The sequence below is a fragment of the Lontra canadensis genome, unplaced genomic scaffold (assembly GCF_010015895.1).
Source record: "Lontra canadensis isolate GAN:19392208 unplaced genomic scaffold, GSC_riverotter_1.0 scaffold186, whole genome shotgun sequence".
In the NCBI taxonomy this organism is placed as follows: Eukaryota; Metazoa; Chordata; class Mammalia; order Carnivora; family Mustelidae; genus Lontra; species Lontra canadensis.
In genome coordinates this window covers 1,065,692-1,076,388 of record NW_022631180.1, presented here as the reverse complement: position 1 = coordinate 1,076,388, position 10,697 = coordinate 1,065,692, and positions in this window count along the sequence as shown.

Below are 10,697 nucleotides of genomic sequence, written 5' to 3'. Positions count from 1 at the left end.
CCTCGCCTGGTGTTGTGCTTACCTTGCCTATAACACCTTGCATTTGGTGCCCGAAACCCAGGAGGAGATTTGAGCCCCCACCCTGGTGGGGAGGCTCTCTCCTCTCCCTCGCCTGACCTGGACCTGCCTTTCCGAACGCTACTTCTGAAGCCGTGGTGAGTTTCCCCGATTCCGCGCCTCCCTCCAGAAAGCCCTGCCCTAATCGTGGCCACGTCAGCGTGGACCCCACCTGTCACCAGGTGACCTCCATGACTCCAAGAGGCTGGGAGATGTCCTAACCTCTATGGCAGTCGACACAGTGGTGGACGAGGGGATGCCTTCCTCCAGCCCTCGGGTTGCCTGGCAACGAATCATGGGGACCTCCCAATCCAAATTTGACCCTAAAACATCCCTAGGGTGTTTTAGGCCTGTTGGCCAATCTTAAAACCCTGGAACTGGACCAGGACCTGTGAAAGCGACATTATTGTACTGTCGCTTGGCCATAATACCGATTAGACAATCAGTCCCAATGGCCTCCAGAAGGCACGTTTAATTATCAGATTCTCATGGACCTAAATAACCTCAGCAGACACCAAGGCAGATGGGCCAAGGTCCCTTATGTTCAGGATTTCTGAACGGGCACCCTCATGTACCCGTCCCCGTCCCTACTCCAATCCCAACTCCTGACAAAGTTATTAGCAGTAAATGTGAAACTTCAATCAAAGGTTACTGAAGGTCAAATAAGCTCATGCTATTTATTAAAATTTGTTAGCAAAGAGATGACTAAACTGATGGTTAATTGTCTGTCTCAAAGTTTTAATGGGTAATTGCTGAGATAGCTTTCAAAGTCCTTGGTAACCTGAAAGTTTAAAGTTTTGCTTGGATAACAAATAAAATTAAATTTGTTGGACATATAGGTCTTTTTCCAGATAAGATAAAGTGCTAAAGCATTGAGTGCTGGATGTAGGTTTGTGCTTTTGACTTCTTACCGCAAAGAAACTAAGAATATTTAAATCTGTTGGTAAACATGGTTTGTGCTTAACTGATTCATAATTTGGCATCTAAAGAATTCTGTTATAACTGTTAACAATTGATTAATAACTAACTGGAGGTTAATAACTAAAAGTGTTTCTAAGAGTACAAAATTCTGCTAACTGTAAAACTGATGGAAATAAAGCAACTCTGTATGTAGGAAAGTAGAAGATATGTAAGAAAGATTTAAGGAATGGGAGTACATTTTGTTGAAAGTAAAAGAAGGTAATTTTGTCCTAAGTGAGATGGTTGTTTGGAAGGAAATGACTTGAGATAAAACCTCAATGCAAAGGAAAGTTGTAGAAGGTTCATGAAGGGAAATCATTCAGGAACCCAATGAAAACCTGGCCATGTTTCTTAACCGACTTACTGAGGCGCTGACTCAATACACTCACCTAGACCTGGCTTCTCCAGCAGGGGTGACTGTTTTAGCTACCCACTTTATTTCTCAGTCAGCCGCCAACTTTCGGAAAAAATTAAAGAAAGCGGAGGAGGGCCCTCAAACTCCCATTTCTGATCTGGCAAAAATGGCATTTAAAGTCCTTAAGTCCCGAGAGGAGGCAGCAGAACTTAAGCGCCAAGCCAGACTCCAACAGAAGGTCCAACTGCAGACCCAAGCCCTGGTAGCAGCCCTGAGGCCGGCATGTTCTGGGGGTCAACAGAAGGGAGCACCTAACTGCGTCCCTCTGGGGGCCTGTTTCAAGTGCAGAGCCGAGGGACACTGGGCCCGTCAATGCCCCAATCCAAAAGCACCTACTAGGCCATACCCTCAATGCCGCATCATGGGCCACTGGAAACCGGACTGCCCCAGCCTCGGGGGATTCTTGGCGCCTCCACTTGGGGGAGACCCTGAGACGGTAAGTCCTGCCTTCCAACGTCTTGGATTGGAGGATGACTGACGGAGTCCAGACTTGGACACCCCTTTCACCCATGCTGAGCCCAGGGTGACATTCCAGGTAGTGGGTAAGTCCATTTCCTTTCTGTTGGACACGGGGGCTACCTATTCTGTCCTGCCTTCCTACTCGGGTCCTACTCGTCCCTCCCCAGTTGCAGTTATGGGAATTGATGGTACTTCCTCCACTCCAAAGGTCACCCCAGCCCTAATGTACAGCCAGGGTGGGTTCCCCTTCTCACACTCCTTCCTCATCATCCCTTCCTGCCCTGTTACCCTACTAGGCAGGGACATCCTCCATAAACTTCAGGCCACCATTCGTCTCTCTCCCTCTCCCTAGACTTCTGCTCACCTCATCCTCCCTCTACCCCCTTCTGACTCGTCCTCTATCCCGGACTGTCTCACCTCCGTAGACCCGCAGGTATGGGACATTTCCAGACCTATACTAGCAACCCATCAGCTAAGACTTAAGCCCATCATCGACCACCTCCGGCAGCAGGGTCTCCTTATCCTCATTAACTCTCCAAGCAAATAGATGTCACCGCCCAGGGATGGCAGCCCTGCCTCAGGGCCCTAGCAGCAGCCTCTTCTCTTACAAAAGAGGCCCTCAAACTTACCTTAGGACAGCCCATCATGGTCTTCTCCCCCCATCGACTGATGGACTTAGTCAGCCACAAAACCTTGGCACAACTCACTCCTTCCCGTCTCCAACTCCACCACCTGCTGTACATAGAAACCCCTAGGTCACAGTCTCTGTCTCTCCTCACCTAAATCCCGCCACTCTCTTGCTGACACCTTCGTCTACCCCAACTCCTTCCCACTCCTGCTCTCAACTCCTGGAAGAACTCTCTCCCTCCCAGCCAGGACTTTCGGACCAGCCGCTGCCTGACCCCGATCGCACTCTGTTCGTGGATGGGGCTTCCTCATAGTGCCAGATGGACGGCCACACGCGGCCTATGCAGTGGTCACCCTGGACGCAGTCATAGAAGCACCCCCCCTTCCCATTGGGACTACTTCTCAAAAGGCAGAACTCATGGCTCTCACCAGGACCCTTCACTTATCTGAGGGCCAACAGGTCACTATTTCTACTGACTCCAAATATACTTTCCTTATTACCCACACTCACTCTGTCCTCTGGCGAGAAAGGGGATTTCTCATGACCAAGGGAACCCCCATAGTCAACGGGCTTCTTATTGCCAAACTCCTCGAGGCTCTCAATTACCCTACCTAGGTGGCTATTGTCCACTGCCATGGTCATCAGGCCTCCAAGGACCCCATCTCTTTGGGGAACAACAAGGCCAACTCTATTGCCCGACAGATGGCCTTAAACTCTTCCCCAGCCCCTCTCCTGTTTCTCAACACTACACACAGTCCCTTGTACACTGATGAGGAGACTCGGGCCCTCAAAACATTAGGTGGCAGGTTAGGAGACAAGGGATGGTATTATGTCCAGGACAAAATTGCCCTCCAGAACGGCCTAATCCACACCCTCATTACTGACATCCACCAGTCTCTCCACATCGGTTCAAAGGCCCTATACCAATTTCTCCGACCTCTCTTTCACCACTCCCTCCTCCAAAAGTCCATTAAGGAGGTACACCAGGCCTGCAGAACCTGTTCTGTGGTCAACGCCCAAGGCGGCCTCCACAGACCGGGGACCCACCCACTGTCTCCGCAGGCATCAGCCAGGCGAGGACTGACAACTTGACTTCACTCACATGCCTGGACACAAAATCTTCAGATACCTACTAACTCTCGTGGACACCTTCACAGGCTGGATCGAGGCATTCCCCACCACTATCAAAGCAGCAGACATGGTCGCCACGGTTCCCATTGAGCACATCATCCCGAGATGTGGACTCCCTCGAACCCTACAATCGGACAATGGACTGGCCTTCATCTCCAGCATCACACAACAAATCTCTGAGAGTCTCAACATCACCTGGAACCTCCATAACCCCTATCACCCCCAATCCTCGGGTAAGGTCGAGAGGGCCAATGGCCTCCTCAAAGAACAACTCACCAAACTCACTCTTGAAACCCGCCCCCTTGGCCAACCCTTCTCCCACTATCACTCACCCGCCTTAGGGCCTCTCCTTGGGGCCTGTCAGGACTCAGCCCCTTTGAGCTCCTGAGTGGCAGGCCCTTCCTACTCAATCACAACCTGCCTGCCTCTCCTCCACCCCTCCTATCTTATCTGCCCTATCTGACCCTCTTACAAGCCCTCCTATGGGCTCAGGCAGATGCAACCATCCCTGCCCCCCGACAGCCCTGGTGGAGACTTCCCCCAGGCCCTAAATCCTGGGGACCAAGTTCTCCTACGAGAACTTCACCCAAAGTCCTTACAGCCCAGGTGGACCGGCCCCCATACTGTTATTCTTACAACTCCCACCGTGGCAAAACTTCTGGAACACCACCCATGACTACACATCTCCAGCATAAGGCAAACTCCAGCACAGGATGGCTGGACTTCCCAGGTCCTGGGGCCTATGCGGTTGTGGATTTCCTGCACTTCTTCTCCTTACTCTCCCCGTCCTCCTAACCCTCCCTAGCTACTCATCCATCACACCCAGGTTCAGGTGGCGCTTCTTCCTAGTGGAAACTTGGACCCATGGGGACACCACACGATTTAGTCAGCTGGTCACCACAGATTGCCAGCTTGGAAAGTGCCAGCCCTAGCAGAAATGGCCGTCCTCTCCACCCCCCTTATGAGACGGAAAAGGGCTGTTCTTCCCCTGGTTATTGGTGTCTCCTTGGTGTCTTCCCTAGTGGCCACCGGGCTGGGCGCCGGGGCCCTAGTTCACTCCATAGACGCTACCCGAGATTTATCCAAATAGCTCTGAAAAGCCGTGGCGGCCTTAGCTGAGTCCTTGACATCCCTACAATGACAGATTACCTCAGTGGCCCAGGTAGCCCTACAAAACCGGTGAGCCCTGGACCTGCTCACCGCAGACAAGGGAGGAATCTGTGTATTCCTCAATGAAGAATGCTGCTATTACATCAATGAATCCAGTATAGTCGAAACCAGTATCAACGCCCTGGCAAAAATCCGCGACTCCCTCTGTGGCCAGCACAGCCCTGAAACAACCCCCTCTCGATGGTGGCTCTCTCCCTTAATGACCCGGCTCCTCCTGATCCTAAGTCCTCTCATTCTCCTTTGCCTCTCATTACTAATCGCCCCTTGTGTTCTTCACTTCATTCAGGATCACATCCATGAGGTTTCCAGGGTCACTGTCAACCAACTCCTGCATCCCTATACCCGCCTACCGGCATCCGAAGGACCATAAAACGATGAACCTTCGCCAGCAGGAAGTAGCCAGATCTGAATCGCCGCCTCTATTACACCAAAAAGGTCTGAATGTTGGGTTGGTGGCTCTGGGAATGCAGGAGAAATAATAGAAATGACTGCCAGGCTGCCATCTTCCAGGCCCTCCGCCCCCGCCCTTTCCTAACCCTTGACTCTCCCGCCATAAGGATGTATGCCCAGGTCACGTCTCCACAAGTAACCCAATACCTATGCAAGAAACTGGAACATCAGGACCCCCCCAACCCTCCAATCCCCGAATACCATACCATATATGGCTGTGAACCTATTCCCTGTCTTAACCAAGATAAAAGACCCACTCGACCCCCTACCGGCGCAACGTCCCTGACTCCTCTCCAGAGTCGTGGAACCTCGCCCGAGGGCACCTTTAATAAATCTTGCCTTGTGCCTACCTTGCCTGGTGTCATGTTTATCTCACCTATAAAACCTTACAATCTCAGCCTGCTACTTCTCGGCCATCTTCTCTGTTTCTATTTTTTAAACAGCTTCAGAAAAATAGGTATTATTTCTTCTTTGAATGTTTGGTAGAATTCCCCAGAGAATCCATCAGGCCCCAGACTCTTGTTTTTTGGGAGGCTTTGATCACTGCTTCAATCTCTGGATTCCATTAGGCGATGCTGTTTTGGTCCCTGAGGCTTTCAGCTCTGGTCAGTGGGGTGAATATGGCTGCACCTTGCTCTCTAGCCCTGGATCTGAAAATTCACACTCCCCACTCTTTAGTGAGCCTGCACAGAAAAGCAATCAATCAGTCTGGTCTCCCCGGTTTCCCTATGAACTCTGTGTACACGCAGCCTGTAACCAAGCGTTTTTATATCAGGAACATGACTGAGTCTCAAAACTAAAACTTGATGGACTCCTGCAGCAGGGACCAGTGCGGTTCCACCCAGGGGAGGTGGGGGTCTGCCTGGGCTTCTGCTGCTTACTGGGCCCCTGCTCAGAGAGTGGTTCGCTGAATAGTGCAGCGGTTCCCGCTTAATGGCAACACGGAGCAGAAAGCCAGCACCTAGACTCTCAGCATGCAGCCGGCTTCCCCGCTCTGATACCTGGGAACTTTGCACACTCAGACACCCCTGTTCTTTCTGTGACCCTGGGGATCCTGAGACCATGCTGTCCCACCTCGGATTCTGCCCAACTCCGACACCTCAGTACCTTTAATCCAGGGACCTCCCACACTGGAAATTTCCTAAAGTCCCAATTTCGTGCTCTGCTGTTAATAATACTTGGCAGCTGCCTCCTGAAGCAACTGTCTCCACTCTGCTGTATCCTCCGATAGTTCACCCTGGATTTATGTCTCCGCACCTCCTACCTCCCAAACAGTGGTCGCTTTCCTACTTGTAGACTTGCGGCATTTCTTTCTTCACATCTCCCATTGATTCCTATGTGTTCAGAATGGTTTGATAACTATCTAGCTGATTCCAGGGGCCAAATGAAATTCGGGTCTCCTACTCCTCCATCATTCTAACTCTTCCCTAAATTCCTGAATTTTCTGACCTTTCTCTTCGGATGCCCTGAAGACACATCACCTACCATCCCATCTCTGACCATGAGGTCACGTTGAGGTGCAGGACCCTGGGCTTCTACCCTGCTGAGATCACCCTGACCTGGCAGCGTGATGAGAAGGACCTGACCCAGGACACAAAGCTTGTGGAGACCAGGCCTACAGGAGATGGAACCTTCCAGAAGTGTGTAGCTGTTGTGGTGCCTTCTGGACAGGAGCAGAGATACACATGCCATGTACAGCATGAGGGGCTCCCCGAGCACATTACCTTGAGATGGGGTAAGGAGGGAAACCTGGGCACAGAGCCTCCTGTCAGGGACATCAGGAGCTGTTGTGGAGATCTTCAGTAGGGTCTGGGCTGAGACCTAGGGGTCAAGACTCTCACCTTATCCTCTCTTCCCAGAGTCCCCTCCATAGCCCCCCATTCCCATCGTGGGCATCGTGCTGGTCTGACTGTTGTTGTGGTCACGGGTACTGTGGTGGTTGGAGCTGTCATGTGGAGGAAGGAGAGCTCAGGTAGGGAAGGGAGGTGCTCTGAGTTTTCTTGTCCTTCTGCAGTGTCTCAAGCTAGGGTGGAAGTCTGTCCTGCCTTGTGTATGGGCAGTGCCTTCTGCACACATGTGCCCATCCACCGTGTGCTCATTGCTACATTCACTGTAGTAAAGCACATGTGAGAGGAAGGGACATATTAATCACCCTGATGAATGTGGTGACGGACCCAATTCCCAGAAGTCACAGGTTAGAGAGCCAGGTCCTTGCTGAGGACACACTTCAGGAAGAGGGTTAGTCTCACCCTGCTGTCTCTTTCCTTCAAGTACCTGATCCTGCCCAAAGTCTGTAGTGACCGTTCTGGAAACTTTCCTGTGGTCCAGGCTATCTATTTCATCTAGAATCTAGGTCCCTGCCTCCTGCATGTCATCTCATGGGATGTTTTCTTTCACCAGGTGGAAAAGGAAGGAGTTAAGCTCAGGCTGAAAGTACGTATGGTGGGGGTGATCCATTGGCCATGTGCCAAATAGTCGGAGTCTGTGGGTCTGGGGAGAGGCCCGTGTGTTCTGAGAAGCCCCACAAGTGAGCCTGGTGCTCAGCTGGATCTGGAGCCGCTGAGGTCAGAGAGGAGAGCAGGCCAGGGTGGGAGGGGCATTAAAATCACATTTACTATGTTTTTTTCCCTCGTAAAGTTAGAGGGAGGACGTTTGTTGTCACGAGGTGTGATGTGTGAGATTTACGGCATTGTTTCATCACAGGGTGTCATCAGGGGGAGGGTTAGGGAGCGCTTCACAGCTGGGATGACGAGCATCTCTGAACACTTGCTCTCTGCAGCTGTTCCTCTGAGCAAAGCCTGGAACCCAGCCCTGCTCGAACTTGGACAGGAGGTAGTGCACACACACATGTATGCACGTGCATCTTCTGTGGACTTAATGTGTTTCTGGGGGACGGTCATGGAACAGGCTGGGCTGTGCAGCTCGGAGCACACCTGTAGTGGCCGGTCCAGCTACGTCTCACCCGGGAACCCTGGCCTCTGCCGCGGGTACAGAGATCACTGCTCACACCGCTGACTCGGTTGGGTCAGGACACTGGCCACTGTGGCCGCTCGTGGGCCTGGGAGACACATGCCACTCATGCCCCTGTCACATGCATCATGCACAGTGGCAGCCTCTCTCTATCCCCGGGTTGTGAGTCAGGTCCAGCGTGTGCTCCCCTGTCTGGTGGAGCCTCATGCTGGGTCCTGTGGAAGGATGTGGGGGAAACAGGTCTTCCTCTGCTGTGGAGAGAGGTGGTCTCTTCCAAAGCCCTGACCACGGAATTCTCATGTTGGAAGGCAACTGGAGTGCTGGCAGTGAGGAATGGAGAAAGGAGGACTAACTATCCTTCTCGGAGCACAGATCTGAGGCTGCAGGTTGACCTGGTGCTCTGCAGGCGCTCAGGTTGGCCGAGGGAACAAGTGGGTAATAACTGACAGCTGTCCTCTCGTTCCCCTGACACTATGTGATCAGTCCCAGCTGTCGTCCACTGCAGTTCTCGCTCACAAACACGGGCAGTGGCGAGGTGGGCTGATGGCCTGATGGCTCGGGGCAGATTTGCCCTCCTTTGTTCTTGCAAGGACGGGAAGCCCCCGGTCTGCAAGACATGAGTTCTTTCTGTGTACTGATGTCTCGTGTGACTGTGTCTATTTCCCCGTGTGTGGCAATGTTCTGGGGAGAGACTCTCTAGCATCTGTCAGCGTTTATGTGACCGCTGCCCAACTTGAACAACAGTACCAGGGATATGGGAACCTGAGAGCTGAAGCCGTGGTAGGTTAAGTATGATGTTCTCGGTGGTGTGTGGCATCCATGACTTCATGCTGGGCCCCCTGTCTCCTTTCTCAATAGGACCCTGAACAGCTGGTCGCAGATGGACTGACATGATAGACAGGCTTCTGTTCTGCTTATCCTTTGCTCCTGGACGACAGCTGGGTCTGATCATGAGATGAGACGCAGGTTACTTGCTTACTCTAACTCTCAATTTCTCTTTGTGAAGCGGAGAGGGTTTCTTCCCCCAACGGACCAGCTCTCTGATTCCCGTCACCACATGGGTGTCCTCTGATTTGTTCATTTCAAACCTGACCCTGTTGACCTGGGGTGAGCATGGGAAGCACAGGTGGGAGGACTCATCCTGCATGTTGCCCTCAGCTCACGGGCAAGTCTCAACTCTCAGGTTCCCAAATGCCCGGCACTGTTGTTCAAGTTGGCTACAAAGTTGGGGGTACCCCGGACATTCAATAGTTTGCTAGAAGGACTCCTAGGTCTCAGGAGAACTCCATGCTGACTATTATGGTTTATTATAAGGACACGCACGAGCAGCCAGATGAAGAGGCTCAGGAGTGTGGGAGTGTGCAGGTCCCGGTGCGGGAGCCTCTGTCCCTGGGGACTCAGAATGTGCCCCCCTTGGAGCATGTGGACGTGTTCACCATTTCAGAAGCTCTGTGAACCCCACTGTGGAGCAGTCTTTGTGGAAGCTTCATGACATAGGCACGCTTAATTCAGTCACTGGATGTTGGGGACGGAGGTCATTCCCCAGATCCTCTCCATAGAGGTCAGGGAGTGAGGCTGATAGCTCCAACTCTTTAGTCATGTCTTGGGCCTCCTGGTCACCAGCCCCAACCTGAACTGTCTGAGACACTCAGCCAAGTCATCTCATTAGAGTACCAGCGACAGTCTTATCACTCAGGAGATCCCAAGGGCTGGGGAGCTGGGTGCCAGGAACTGGGGACAAAGACCACATATTTTTCTTATCCCACAGCCAACACTGTGGTCTTAGAGCACAGATCCCTTGTAGCAGAGTCTGGGATGACGGAGCGAAGAGACGGTGTCATTTCTTTCTCACACTTCTTCTGAGGCGCTAATGTACTATGGATTTCCCTCATTATATATCGAATTTATCTCCTCTTTTACCCTCAGTTACTATTTCTACTTCACTGCATTTATACCTCACTTTCTGCCATTGGAAGGGACATTTTGTGTGGCTGCTGTGTTGGTCCAAACTGTGGCAGCAACACAAGTCTGACAGTCCCCTCCACCCCAGTCCACTCTTGATCATAGAGGGGAGGGAAACACAGGGACGGAACTGGTGGGTAAGGGACCACCAAGGGATGTAGCTGTGCTCGTCGACAGCCCCCGCTTTGTCGGATGGGGTGAAGGCACAGCCCTCCCCTTGAGGCCCTGTGGAATGCCCACATCAGGGTTTCACAAAGTACTTACAGTGTCTTAGGATCCTTCCCATTTCTGGCACTCACACTTGCATCCCTGTCCTGAGACTCTGCATCGGGTAGGATGAGAGAATGTTGAGGTGAACCATAGTCATACTGAGGTGCTCTCCCTTGGGAAGGACTGTAGAGTCACACTGGCACCTGTCCCCTCCCCCTCCTCCTCAGATTCCCCAGGAAAAAGTGTGTGGTGGGGACTGTCCTGTAGCTCCCCTCATGCTGGGTG